The sequence below is a fragment of the Taudactylus pleione genome, unplaced genomic scaffold (genome assembly GCF_031769625.1).
Source record: "Taudactylus pleione unplaced genomic scaffold, aTauple2 ptg000106l, whole genome shotgun sequence".
In the NCBI taxonomy this organism is placed as follows: domain Eukaryota; kingdom Metazoa; phylum Chordata; class Amphibia; order Anura; family Myobatrachidae; genus Taudactylus; species Taudactylus pleione.
Genome location: NW_028284508.1, coordinates 386,002 through 401,050, shown reverse-complemented (window position 1 = coordinate 401,050; position 15,049 = coordinate 386,002). Strand labels below are relative to the sequence as shown.

The 15,049-nt window shown below is 47.9% G+C and overlaps 1 pseudogene; it reads right to left on the bottom strand.

The window, feature by feature from the left end:
• The window catches only part of LOC148525494 (solute carrier family 12 member 3-like), a 137,097-nt pseudogene that overhangs the window by 19,953 nt on the left and 102,095 nt on the right, over positions 1 to 15,049 (bottom strand).

Genomic DNA, 15,049 nt, shown 5'->3' with positions numbered 1-15,049 from the left:
GAGAAGGAGGGACCGGTAGGCCTTCATGAAGATAAGCTTCAGAAATAGCCATACGGATCCAGGCTGCCAAAGTTTGCTTTGAAGCAGGCCAACCCTTTTTACAGAAGCCATAGAGGACAACAAAGCGTCCGACTTCCTAAACAAAGAAGTGCGGTCCACATAAGTCCTTAAGGCCCGCACAACATCCAAAGAGGCCTCACCCACGGACAGACCCGGTGAGTTAAAGGCCGGAACAACTATTTCCTCGTTAACCTGAAACTGGGAAACAACTTTGGAAAGAAACTCGGGCCGAGTGCAGAGCACTGCCCTGTTCCCATGAAAAACCAAGAAAGGGGGTCTACAAGAAAGAGCCCCTAACTCAGAAACACGTCTGGCTGAAGCAACGGCCAGAAGGAAAACAGTCTTAGCTGTTAGCCATTTAATATCCACTGAGCCCAGTGGTTCAAACGGCGGTCCTTGGAGAGCCCTCAGGACCACAGCCAAATCCCAAGGCGCCACAGGTGGAACAAAGGGCGGCTGAATATGGAGAACACCTTGCATAAAGGTGCGCACATCCGGGATTGTAGCAATCCTACGGTGAAACCAGACAGATAGGGCCGAAACCTGTACCTTCAAAGAAGCAAGGCGAAGCCCATGATCTAGTCCCGCTAGCAGGAAGGCGAGAATCCGAGACAGACGAAACTCCCGCGGTGCATAACCTCTCGGTCGACACCACTGGAAGAACGTATGCCACACGCGATGGTATATCCTCGCGGAAGACGGTTTCCGAGCTCGTAACATGGTACGCACCACAGAGCTGGCAAACCCCCAGGACCTCAGCATGGCCGTCTCAACAGCCACGCCGCCAAAGACAGCCGAGTCAGGTCCGGGTGAAGACAAGGACCCTGAGACCGAAGGTCCGGTCGTAGCGGCAACCGCAGAGGACTGTCCACGGACAGACCCTGAAGGTCTGAGAACCAGTGCCGTCTGGGCCACGCGGGAGCTATCAACAGGAGCGTCCCTCCTTCCTGTTTGAATTTCCGGATTACCCGTGGAAGAAGGGAGACCGGAGGGAACAGGTATGCGAACCTGGACGTCCACCGGACGGACAGAGCATCCACCAGAGACGCCCCTTCGTCTCTTGTGCGAGACCCGTACACCGGCAACTTGTTGTTGTGCCGGGACGCCATGAGGTCGATTTCTGGAAGACCCCACCTGTCCACCAGTAGTTGAAAAACGTCCGGGTGCAGGGACCATTCCCCTGGATGAACGTCCTGGCGACTTAGAAAGTCCGCCTCCCAATTTAGCACTCCCGGGATGAAGACCGCTGATATGGCCGGAAGATTGCGCTCCGCCCAAACCAGGATCCGAGAGACCTCTACGAGAGCCGCCCGACTGCGAGTTCCTCCTTGCCTGTTTATGTAGGCCACGGTGGTAGCATTGTCCGACTGGACCTGCACCGGGTGACCCTGGAGAAACCGCTGTGCCTGCAGGAGAGCATTGAAGACCGCACGGAGTTCCAAGATATTTATTGGAAGCTCCGCTTCTGTCGGTGTCCACCTGCCCTGAAACAAGTGTGGACCCGAAACTGCTCCCCAGCCCCGAAGACTGGCGTCCGTTGTCAACAGGAGCCAATTTGGAACCCAGAACGGACGTCCCTTGTTGAGGTGGGTCATCTTTAACCACCACGCAAGGGACAGGCGAACCTCCGGGGTGAGCACAATCGTCTGGAACTTCAGAGACTGAGGCAGCCCGTTCCACTTGGACAGGATCAGGTGCTGCAGAGGTCTAGAGTGAAACTGGGCGTATTCCACCATGTCGAACACCGACACCATGGAGCCCAGTAAGCTCATCGCCGAGTGTAAGGACACCCGGCGGCTGTGCAGACAACTGCGCACCCTTGACTGTAAAGCAGAGATCTTGTCCTCCGTCACGAAGATCCTTTGCTGTCCCGAGTCCAATAAGGCTCCAAGATGCAGAATCCTCCGAGACGGGATTAGAGTGGACTTCTGCCAGTTAATTAGTCAGCCGTGCCGTTGCAGCAGTGCAATGGTCAGGTCCAAGTGGTGTAACAGGAGCTCTGGAGATCCTGCCACCAATAACAGGTCGTCCAAGTACGGCAACATGCGGACTCCTTGCAGCCGCAGAGAAGCCGCCATGACCGCCATAGCGTCCTGTATGTCCAATGACACCATGTAGTCCCAAGGTTCCAGCGCCAGAATGATGGACCGTAGGGTCTCCATCCGAAACTTCGGGACCCGCAAAGACTTGTTGAGTGCTTTGAGGTTGAGAATCGGACGATATGACCCATTGGGTTTCTGTACCAAAAATAGATTTGAATAGAAACCCTGGCCCCTCTGGGAGAATGGAACAGGCACTATAACTCCAGCCTGGAGCATAGTGTGCAATACCTTCCGCAGCTCCGTAGCCTTGTTCCGGTCTGATGGTAGACCCGTGGTGAAGAATCGAGCCGGGGGTCTGTGCCGGAAGGAGAGGGCGTACCCGTGAGAGACCACCTCCAGAACCCAAGTGTCTGTCGTAGTGAACGACCAACACCGGGAGAACTGCAGCAGGCGGCCTCCCACCCTGGGATCCCCCAAGGGGAGACCCGGACCGTCAGGCCGCAGGCTTGTCATCTGGCTTGGGGGCCGGACGTCTGGTACTCCATGCCTGTTTCCGGGGCTTGACCGATTTCTTAGGGCCAGCCTGTCGAGGAAACGACTGTGGTTTGGGCCTGCCCTGGGCCCTAGATGACCGAAAGGACGATGGTCCAGAACCAGAAGGAGCAGCGGCCGACGGGAGACAAGCAGATTTGGCTGCCGCCAGCGTGGCCACAATCTTATCCAGATCCGGACCGAAGAGAACTTCTCCGGTAAACGGCAACGCTTCCAGACCTTTCTTGGATCTGCGTCCGCCTTCCAGGATCGCAGCCACAAGGTGCGACGAGCAGCTACCGCTGCTGAAGAAATTCTAGACACCAGAGTACTAATGTCTAGAGCCGCCTCGTTGATGTAGGTGGCCGAATCACGGAGATTGCCAATCAACTCCGCTTGTTCGGCCGGACAGTCGGATTCAAAAGAAGCCTCTAATGAATCCGCCCAGCGCTCCATCGCTCTGGCAACCCAGCAAATGGCCATAGCCGGCCGTGCTGCCCCCCCTGCAAGGGAATAAGCGGACTTCAGGCAGATTTCTACCTTGCGGTCCGTAGCATCCTTAAGGGAGGACATGGATGGCATCGGCAATGTGGCACTACGGACAAGACGGGTCACGTGAGAATCCACCTGTGGAGGGGATTCACACTTAGCAAAATAATTATCCGCGAACGGATAAGCCACCGCCAGGCGTCTCTGCGGCTGGTATCTTTTGCCAGGTTGTTTCCACGCCTCCTCTAAATGGTCCACCAACTGATCCGAAAGAGGAAAGACTGTGGCATCGCCCTTCACATCTTTGAAAAAGGCATACTTAGATTTAGCCGCTGGGGGAACTTCGTCCTCAATCACCAAGGCTGTGCGGACCGCCCGAATAAGTCCAGGAATATATACTTTGGACTTAGCATCAGCGTCCTTAGTATGGAAAGGTTCCTGATCGTAAGGATCCAGAATCTCCCCATCATCAGACGTCCCTTCGTCATCCTCATAAGGAGCGGACAGAGACGCCACCGGCCTTTTATGAGGCCGCATCACAGACTCCCCTTGCAACACATCCGACAAGTGCTGTAAAGAACTCGTCAGGGAGTTAACCCACGCTGGCTCCTGAGAACCCGGGAGCGGGGAAATAGGGAGACTGTGTGGTACCACCAATTGTCGTGGGAACCCCTGCCTGGGTGACGACACCACAGACTGCTGGGACAAACCCATCGGAGTAAACGCGGGCTGCGGAGCTAACTGGCCCACTAAAGCTGTTAACGCCTGAGCGAAACAAGCCCAGGGCGGCTCCTGTACCGGTGCTGTAACCGTAATAGGCCGCGCCATGGACAACACTGCCGGCAAAGGCCCTCCGCGCTACCCTCCCCCTCCGCTAACGGTACTTTGCACGTGGTACACTGTAGCCGGAGGGGAAAATCACTTTCAGACATGATGGCACCACGTATGTGACCTCTCTCACCAATTAAGTATTAAATAGGCGAGAGACCACCCTGCAGCACCGCACCGCAAGGGCTTTAGCAGAAAGAACAGGGACAGTAATAAAGCTGACAGTTTAGAGAAGAATAGTTACAGGCAGCGCTAGCACAGTCACATACAATGCAGAGAAATAACAATTCCTGCACTAACAGCGCTGATCACTCAACTACACAGACACAGGGCCTGGTAGGACACAGCGCTGCATACACAGACCTGAGCCACAGCGGAGGAGAGGTATGCGGGGGGACCCAGACCACGATGCTTCCTTCCAGACTTCCAGCAGCGTTCACCATGCGTTGCAGAGAAGATGGCCGCCGAGGAGCAGAGAGAAGCTGGCCTGGGGGAGGAGCGCTGACACAGGACCAGTCAGCACAGTGCAGAGAGGGCTGTGTGCAGCGGGGGAGGCGCCGGCTGTGAGACAGGGAAGGCGCGCTCCCCTGGCATGCATTTAACCCCTGGGACGCCGCAGCGCTACCGCTCTGCTGCGGTCCGCTGTCCCAGGGGGTAGTGGAAGCGCAGGTTGGTCGCCTGGCTCCACGCTGCAGCCAGTCCCCAGGGAGCCCCCTGCCTGGGGACTTAGGACCATGTGATCAGCGGGGACCCACCGCGGGACCCCGCTGCTTACCTCTGTCCCCCTTGAATCCGGCCATGGTCCGGAGCATCTGGGGTCACCGCTAGCTGTGACCCCAGACGCCCACCAGCATCCCCGGATCAGTACCGGCGTTCTGGTACCGGCGGGGTGTAGGGAAGACAGCATGGACGTCAGGACTGACTGTCCATGCTGTTCATCCAGATATGCAGCCACAGCTGCATGAAGAAAAAGCTTCAGGGGCTCTTCTAGCCCCCACTCCAACAGGTGCACCCGACTCCGGCCGGGCACCAAACTAAACTGAGGTGCCTTGGCCCGGGGGCGGGGTATAGGAGGGGGACCTAGTGCATCCTGGGAGGCTGAAAGCTTAACTCTTTGGTGCCCTGCGACTGACGTCACACTTATACCCCAAGGTATCCTGTGGATACCCTATGGACCCTGAAGTAGAAATATATTTAATTATATGTGCTGTATATAAACAAAAATACTACACTATATATGTGTTCTATCTGGCTCTGTTTGAGCCTTTCCTATTAAGGTTTTCCTGATTTGTTGGAGGACCATACACACCCCACCATATGGAACCCCAGTAAAGAAATCACAGATAAGCTTTAAAGATTTATTATTTGGTACGCACATTTTATTTTGAGCACGTACATCACTGTTCTCAAATACTACACTATTAGGCGCATGCTTTTTCCCAATTCCACTGTCAGATATAGAGAGAGAGAGAGAGAGAGAGGGAGAGCTAGATCTATATATACATCTATCTCAAAATATACTGTATATAGCAAGTGGATGAGTGGCACTCTAGATGTGTATATATATATATATATATATAGCAAGTGGAGCAGTAGGCAGACATAATTTAGGTATAATAAAACAGGATACTTACTGTCAGCTGTCACACTGTATGACACAGTCAGAATTTACAGGCTGCTGCTGTGCCCGGCATTCTGTGTGTGCACAGGCTGCTTGTAGTAGCAGCCAGCGTGCACGTAGATAGTTACACTACTCATGGACAGAGGTCGGCCGGCGGCCGCAGAAAGCCTGGAGGCAAAGTCGTCAGTGACAGACTCCGCAAAGGATTATGGGAGGAGCTGCTGCGGCTGGGCATGCGCAGCAGCTCCCCCGGCAGGCATTTTTCTTACCATACATTGTTAGTGTAGCAGCCTGGAACACTGTGCGATCGGAGCTGAGCTCCGATGGCAGCAGCTGGGCCACCAAAGGAGAGGGGTGGGTGAGGAAAGTGCAGCCGCCGGCCCCTAAAGTCAGCTAAGGGATCGGCCCAGCGGGAACCAGCCCGGCTTCCCGGCTACCCAATCCGCCCCTGAGAATGTTAATATGGTAAGTTATATTAAGTTCGAAATTATATTAAAAATAAAAACATTTAAAATTTAGTCAAGCATAAAACAGTGTTCCAAATTAGTAATTGAAAAATAACAAACTATTCATTTAGTCATTTTAAATTATATAATAAACTTGACAACAGCAGAGAACAAAATGGGAAAACCAGGTATAAAAGGGGGGGAAGGAAAGGACAGTGTGGGGAGAAAAGGGGGGGGAGGGAAGGACAGAGTGGGGAGAAAGGGGGGGGGGAGGACAGAGTGGGGAGAAAAGGGGTGGAAGGGAAGGACAGAGTGGGGAGAAAAGGGGGGGGAGGAAAGGACAGAGTGGGGAGAAAATGGGGGGGGAGGAAGGACAGAGTGGGGAGAAAAGGGGGTGGGAGGGAAGGACAGAGTGGGGAGAAAAGGGGGTGGGAGGGAAGGACAGAGTGGGGAGAAAAGTGGGGGAAGGAAAGGACAGAGTGGGGAGTAAAGTGGGGGAAGGAAAGGACAGAGTGGGGAGAAAAGGGGGGGAAGGAAAGGACAGAGTGGGGAGAAAAGGGGGGGAAGGACAGGACAGAGTGGCGAGAAAAGTGGGGGGTAGCTCAGGAAAAAACACAATAACTCGGCAAGAGGTAAAAACAAAGACCTGCTGAGGGACTGTATGATTGGGGCAAATTTAGTCCGTCTAATCAGGTAACAATAAAATTCCCTCAAGACCCCCACTTTGAAAAGCGGCAAGTATTACCCGAGTAGCATGGACAGGGGAGACAAAACGACAATACAAACATGCAGACAGACAAACAGGACCACATTGTAGACATAAAGCACAAGTAAAGCAAAACCTCAACCATTGGCAACCTGCCTAACAGAGTTTATAACAAGCCAATTTCCACCAACCAGGAGCCATGATGTATGGAACCGACAAACCAGCCGACGCAGCGGATGTGGCAGCACCCATTCTGAAGGAATGGGTACCTTATTCGCTCGGGGAGGGGCCAATGTGGAGCAAACAGCGTCTAAAAAGCAAACCAAACTGATATTTAGTAAGTGGCGAACCATCAGCATGAATTAACCATGCATTCCCCATGGTTGGTCGCAAATCTAAGTACATTTTGGCCAGGGAAACTGGACAAATACGCTCATCAGCGCAAGCCGTCAGGGAGACCCGATGGTCAGTGACACATTTGGTCGGATTTAGAACGCCTAATTTTGCACAACACTGCACTCTCCCCAATACATATGTCTGAGCGGAGAATGGCGGGAAAGGAATCGGTATGAGATGCCGGCTGTTAGGATCCCGATATCAGCATCCCGAAAGGGCTAGCATACCGACACTTGTTTTTGTATATATTCAATAAAAATCTATTGTTGAAAAAAACACATTTATAGAATAAACAGAATAGAAATAAAATTGTGCTTTATAACAAAAAGTAATTGCCTCATACAGTATATTGGTCATTTATGGACTGACCATTACTCCTTTTATCCACCCAAATCTGACAGGTTCTCATGCAGGCTTTTCCACTGCATTCTCAGCTTCACCATCAGGAGGGTCCAAACTGGCCTCATACACAGGAGGCAGCAGATGATCTTGCTGTGGAGACAGAAGGATATTATCCCTCACTTTATTGCTTCCACACCATATTCATTACTAAAGATTTCAGATAGTTTTGGTTGACTACTACACCCATTTTTTTTTTTTTTTTTTTTTGGGGGGGTGGGCCTTGGCACTGCGATTATGTCATCATGGTCCTGACCCCTGATTTTCAAAACTGCAAGTAGTGGCATTTCACAGCAAGAGGAGGGGCCACAATGAGGCGATTTAATGTGAGATGGTATCATTAGACTCCAGGGCCTCCTACTTCACACAGGAGGTAGATGGTATGCATGAGACTGACCCACTCCTGTACTTTTTAGACCACTTGAGTTTGAATTTTCAGCAGAACATACAGTAAGCCCTTCACTCCAAGGGTTCTGGACCAAGCAAACCTAATACATTAGTACATTTAGAAAATAGAAAGGGCCACTCCTAGTTCATTGTAAAAGCAGATCCTTCAACCCAAGCTCCTTTTTTTCTTAGTCAAGATCATAAAATGGTTTGAAAATGGCAGCCCTGAGCCCCACACTAACACCCATAATCCCTTATTATAATTAACTGTAAGTGCTGCAAATTCCTATGCGGTACTTTGAAATCAGTAGAAGTATAACTTTCTGTGTCAGGATGGGAGGAGCAGGTGCCTGGCATCGTGAATCACATCATCATGAGCCTACTCACGGTATATAATGGCAAAGGGCCCGACTCGGAAATAGACGCTATTGGCACCTGCGTTGCGTCTTTGTACACAGCGGTTGTGCGAAAATATGCAATAGCGGCAGGAGGCATCTTGTGTACAAAGATGCTCACTGCAGGCTTCTGTGATCTGCTGATGTGTACGAAAACCCAGCATGGGATCACCATCATGACCATCGGGCAGGCATCAGCAAGCTGAGTAACCCTAAGGTTTCTCAATGGCTGCCACATCTTCGCTGCGGAAGCCAGAAAATCTGCATGTGCGTACCAGCCATTCCGTCAGGGTACACAGATTGGACACTATTTTGAGTGACAGTTTGTGGGTGGTAACAGGGGAAGGTGCTTGTCAACGGGGGAGTGGTGCTGCGAACGCAGGCGGGTCTGGGCGTCAAAACAGCGTCTTATGGGTGAGTAGCAAAGAAGCGTCATTGTACACGTCACTTGGTTGTATTTCAGCCTGCAGTGATCGCAGTGCTTGCAGTGGGGTAGGGTCGACCTCAAGGGCTGCAAGCTTCTCCGATGGCATTTGCATACCTGGCCGCTTTTAGCTGCAAGAGAGCGCAGCTTAGTGTCCGGTTCTGAATCGAGCCCCGAGAGTCCTGAATAAATGTGAATGATATCTATGGCTATATGGCACAATAAAATAATGAGAAACCTGGACTGTTATCTTGTTTCATATTTATTATTGTTATTACATATAGGCCCTCATTCAGACCCGGTCGCAAGCGCTGAGCGCTCGCAACCAGGTCGATGTTTAGGCCCTGTGCACGCACAGCGGCTGCACTGCGTGTGCGCAAGCCCCAGAGTGAGAGCTCACTACAAAAGGGGCGGCTGTCGATGTTGATCGACAGCTCGCCCCGTTTTGTAGGCGTGGCGGGGGGTGGTTTCACAAACGGAGGAGTTCCTTAAGGAACACCTGCTGTTTTGTGGGCGGCCGCACTGACATCAGCAGTGATGTCAGTGGGGAGCTTCCTGCTCGATCAGAGCAGGAAGCTCCCTAGGGCTTACAGTTGCCGAGACCCAACCTTAGGGTCTTGTCGCAAGCCCAGACGGTCGCGATGGTCTTGACCATCGCGACCATCAACCTGGTCAGTCGCAAAAGATGTCGGTGGTAACCCACAGCTTAGCTAGCAACCAGGAGGCCGCACTTAAAAAAAGAAGCGGCCGCCCTCATTAAGAACGAGCACTCGCTTCTTGCGAGCACCTCTGAATGAGGACCATAGTGCTTTCAAATATAAAAAATATAAAAAAAGGGGGAAATACAACCAAAAAAGTCCACAAAACACATAGTTCTCCAGTTCTTTTTGACTTGCGTTTCTCAAAAATGTAAAGTGACAATACAGAGATACGTAGTCGTAAGTCCAACATACAATGGACTCGATCAATTCAACGCGAATTGAATAGCACCGGGAAGGAGCTCCCGGAGCTATTCAATTCTCTGCGCGCTATTAGGTCGGGAAATGCCGTTCTCCCACCCCTCACACCTTAAACAGGGTGTTTAGTCATGAGAACAGGCATTCTGCGACTAAACTTCCCGGCGCGATGCTGTTTTCCACCGCTATAAAGGCATTGCGCCTATAATTTTGTCAGATTTTTGCTCGCATTAGAAATATTTGTTGTCTTAGTCCCTAAAAACACCTGGGAGACTTTAATACTATTCATCATTTTAGTCCTTAATAACAACTAGGTGACATTAATACTAACTGGGTGACATTAATACTATTCATCATCTTAGTCCTTAATAACAACTAGGTAACATTAATACTATTTGTCATCTTAGTCCTTAATAACATCTGGGTGATATTAATACTATTTGTCATCTTAGTCCTTAATAACACTAGTGATGTCAGCGGGAGTGATTTTGGCTCTGATAGAGCCAAAATCACTCCAGGGCTTGTGGCAGGGAGACCCTACCGCAGGGTCTCCGTCGCAAGTCCGATGGTCGTGATGGTCAAGACCATCGTGACCATCTTTTTGGACGCTCGTATATGCTGTGGGTGGTCACCCACAGCTATACGAGCGTCCAGGAGGCCGCTCCATTTTCATGGAGGAGGGCCATGATTCAGAGTGAGCGCTCTGGTCAGAGCGTTCAGCTCTGAATCAGGCCCTTAGTCCATAACACCTTGGTAACATTAATACATAAATAGTAGCAGCATGTTGAGGCGGTCAGTACTGATTTCCAAGTGCAGGATGCATTGCAGGATACCTAATTGCATCCATCAGCGACGTGCAGAGGGAGGTTTAGCGGTCGGGGACCACAAGGACCCTGGATTCTGGCATCTGCCGGTGTGTCTATTGCCGCATACCCTATACTTCCGAAAGTCCAGTGAGCTAAAAATTACATTATTGCTCTACTGTATTTTCTGCATAAAAACTGCCTCTATGAGCCAACAATCACATCATCGCTCCACTGATTATTCTACATGAAAATTACCTCTTTGATTTGAGAGCGAATGTATGTGATATAGTTACAGTATTTAAAAACCGGCCACCTTTTTCTGCAAAGAAACCGTGCTATATGTGAAGGTGTGGTTTGGCTATCAAAAGACTTTGCTGCTGCTTTTTACTATTTTTATCTATTTGGACTTTTTCATTTGTTTTACATGTAAAAATAAAGCGTTACTTTGTTTATCTAATCCTGCTTCTTGGTAATAAAATTGGATACAACTGTTGAAACTACAAAAGCTTTTGTATAAAAAGGAAACATTGTACACCTTTTATAGTTTTCTATTACAGTATAAACCATCGGTCTCCAACCCATCGCTCGCGAGCCACCGGTAGATTGCAGCCATAAGGACGATGGATTGGATTTATTAATTTTTTTTTAAAAACAAAAATCTAAATTTTACCTCAAAACACTCCTCATCCTCTCCACAGACTCTTAGATAAGCCCCAAATAATTGCTCAGGAGGTTCATCTCCCTCCTCAGTACATCCTGCCAATCAGGCCTCTGACCTTCTGCATCTGAAATTGAAATTAAAAAAAGAATATCAGCATATTTCTGACACTTTATGTACAAATGCAAACAGTAACATAACATAAAAACTTATGCACAAGATTATAAAAATAATAAAATAAACATCACAGTGTAATGCTGGAGACACACCTGATGATATTTTGTCCAATCTAGCAGATTGGACAACATATTGTCAGCACTGGCCAGTGTGTACTATGTCGATGATGATACGCTCTCCCGCACGTTGTCATCCACATTGCCCATTGTGCACCCTGCATGCAGGAAACTTGTTGCATTTCATAAATGGAGCAGAAGTACACAGTTGACACTTAGGGGTAAATTCACTAAGATTCGAGATTGACCTGATTTGCAAAGAGATTAATCTCGCTGTAAATCGCCAAAACTCAGGTGATTTAATCACTTTTTTATTCCAAATTTACCAACAGGAGATTTGAGGTTAAACGACTTTGCAGGAGATTTCTCACCTGAGATTGCAGTGTTTTCTCTCTGCAAATCTCTCCCAAGCTAGCAGCCTGCACATATCAGTGAGTTATGTGAAGGCTGCTTGTGTGTTAGACCTGTAATAACTTGTCAGCCTGTCCTGGTACCTAACATTACAGGGAACAAAATGAGTAGGGTTCCACCATAATTTAGGTATGAGCAACAGGCTGCAGGGCCAGTCCTGGTTTTAATTATAGGGGGGAAAAAATTACGTAGGCGTCCCACTACAATTAAAACCAGCACTGGACCCAAAACGACCAGGGTGTAATGCCACAACCCAGAGACCCTATTACCGGGTCTCCAAAGCTTAAGCATTCTCACACCAAGTAGGTCAGGCCAAGCAGGGATCTCAGGGGAGGTGGGGACCCCCCAAAAAAGGGGTCCTCCTCTCCCATAACCTCAGGCTTGGCCTGAAGCCCGGGGCTCTACGTGGGTAATAAAGTGTAAAATCGATGTAAACTATTGTATTTTACCATGGAACTACAGGTGCCAGCATGCCTTTGGCACTTGTGGAACTACAAGAACCAGCTGGCGGTCGGCACCTGTACCCACACTGTAAAATAAATAGTTAAAGACATAACACACACACCAGTTAGTAAAGATTTATTACACACATACATCAATCAGACATACTTTCTACCAGATGTTTCTGTCCTCTTCTCTGAGAAGAATCCGTGTGTATTGGCCGGCAACAAAGATCCTATACTCACCTGATCCTCACACTGGTCTCCGTAGGATCCCGGGGGGGGTCTTGGCAAAATAGGAACACGCGTACTCGATACCATATGGACTAGAATTGGTATGTGTCTTGTCACACATACCAATACTATGTGAAAGCCAGCTGACTGAACGTCATGGGGTTTCCCACATTCCGCCAGCCAATCAGAGGCTGCTTCACATCTAGCAGCCTCTCATTGGTAAGAGTACAAATGGGTTCCAGCCAATGAGAGGCTGCTAGATGTGATTCGGCCTCTGATTGGCTGGCAGGATGTGGGAAACCCCGTAACGTCCCATCAGCTGGCATTTGCTTATTATTAGTATGTGTGACAAGACACATACCAATACTAATACATAAACCACCTTATTGATGTCATTGATATTGCATCCGCAAATATAATGTAATGCAAAATACCTAAATACTGTATGGAGGTTCCATTTAATCACACTGTATATATGGGTTCATTTAAAATGTTTCATATTGTCTGCAGTAAGTGAGTTGGAAATTACAGTATAGCTCACTATGTGCAAATGCTGAATAATATTGAAATTAGAGATGAGCGGGTCCGGATTAGTTTAGATTTCCACGCAGAGTTTGGATTTTTCTGGCAAAAAACGGGACTTAGAAAGAGGCAAAATGTCATCTTTCATGAACAAACATCATCATTCCTGGTCAAAAGTCCAGGAATGATGATGTTTGTCCATGAAAAATTATGTTTTGCCTCTTTCGGAGTCCCGTTTTTTTGCCGGGAAAAATCCGAACTCGGCGTGGAAATCCAAACTAATCCGAACCCGCTCATCTCTAATTGAAATAAAACCATTTATCTGCTTTTCCAATTGGTTGGACTTTTCTGTATAGATCATTATATGAATGAACGCCCCTTATACATCCCATTCTGAAATTCCATTGTTATGTCATAGTCAGGTCCCCTTGAGCTCTGTCATGTCACAGGATTCTCATCACTCTGAGAGAGTTGGTTGGACAGGGAGGTTCTCAGAGAATTTGTCCCAGGACAGATATTTGCAGTTATAGGATTTTTCTTTATACTATAGATTCAAAACCCAATTCCAGGAGGCCGCTTCTTCACCTGAACAGGTAATGACACAGATCTCACAGTGGTTCATAATATTTGTTTAATCTGTTATATTAATACTATAGCTAGACTGGGCAGACACACACCACTTTAGGAACTGTAGTTACAGTACATAGAAATCATCTGCCAACTTAATTTATTTATTATATATATATAAGTATTTTACCAAGGAATAATGCATGCATCATATTGGCCTAAATACAGTATATACAGATAATACAGACCAGAGACCCTGGGCATTACAATTACAAACACCTTTATATAGTGATAAGACAGAAGCTTTGCTATAAGGCAAGTGAGAGATATAAGTGACGTTCTCATATATGAATTCTTATAATGAGTAGGTTTCTCATTTGGTGATGTCTCTTGTTCTACTCCTCCTATTAGCCTGAAACTATAACATTGCCAGCTGCATTGTGTCAGGGATTTATTTTAGTAATAAAACTGCAACGTGGAAAGTTATGGTAATAATTTCAGACAACATTATTATCAATTGACAGAACAATTCTGATAAAGGCATCAAGAGTGAATCAGAAAAGAGATATTGAATTCGGGTTATAAATGTATAAAAAAATAATTAAAAGTTTTAGTGATATTTGGGAACCCAAGTAAAACTATATCTATAATATTATGTGAATACTATAGGGACCAGATAACTCAAAGCATATCCTGTGTCTCACACCAACCAACGGCACAGTGAGTAATGTATACATGAGCTAGTGATGGTAGTGGGGATGTATAGATGCTGCAGGCCCTTCATTTAGAATTTGTTTTTTAACTTTTAGTTTATTGATATTTTCTATTGATTTGTATAAACTTTAAGTTCAGAGCCACAACAAGGAATGTGTGCGTGGTGCCACCATCCATGGCACAATGCCTTTGGTGACACTGCAACTGCCTTGTTGCACCTGCATTTGGCTTTTAGTGTGTCTGAAATGTAGCCTATAGAGCTGTCACAGAGCCACCTTTGGGTGCTCCAGGCACATGTCCTGCAGCCTGTAGAGCTGCTGGAGCATCCTTTGAACATCCCTGGGACCTCTTCTTCCTCCTTGTCCTGGTGGACCCACTTCCTCAATATGATGTTGGAAAGATCTTATTTTCATTACTTTAACACCTTCCTCTCTCCTACCATATGGTTATATCATTGATGGCCAGGCTAAATTATCATCAGCTCAATACTCTGTACCCAGGTTTAGCTAGTGCCAATCACTAGTGGTATAATGGGTCCAAATCTAATCTTGTCATAACACATATTTCTCCCAACTCAGAAGTGAACAATACCGAAGAGAGATGTAGGACTTTTTATGTAATAGTACAGAGACTAGAGTAGATGAGTGACAGATTGCATGAACCAATAGGACACAAAAGAAGTAACATCAGGCCTATTGAGAATTTAGTTCTCAATAGGCCTCTTACATTCATTGAAATATACTGTGCACAAGATCTATTTTGATGACTATTTCTGCTATTCTAT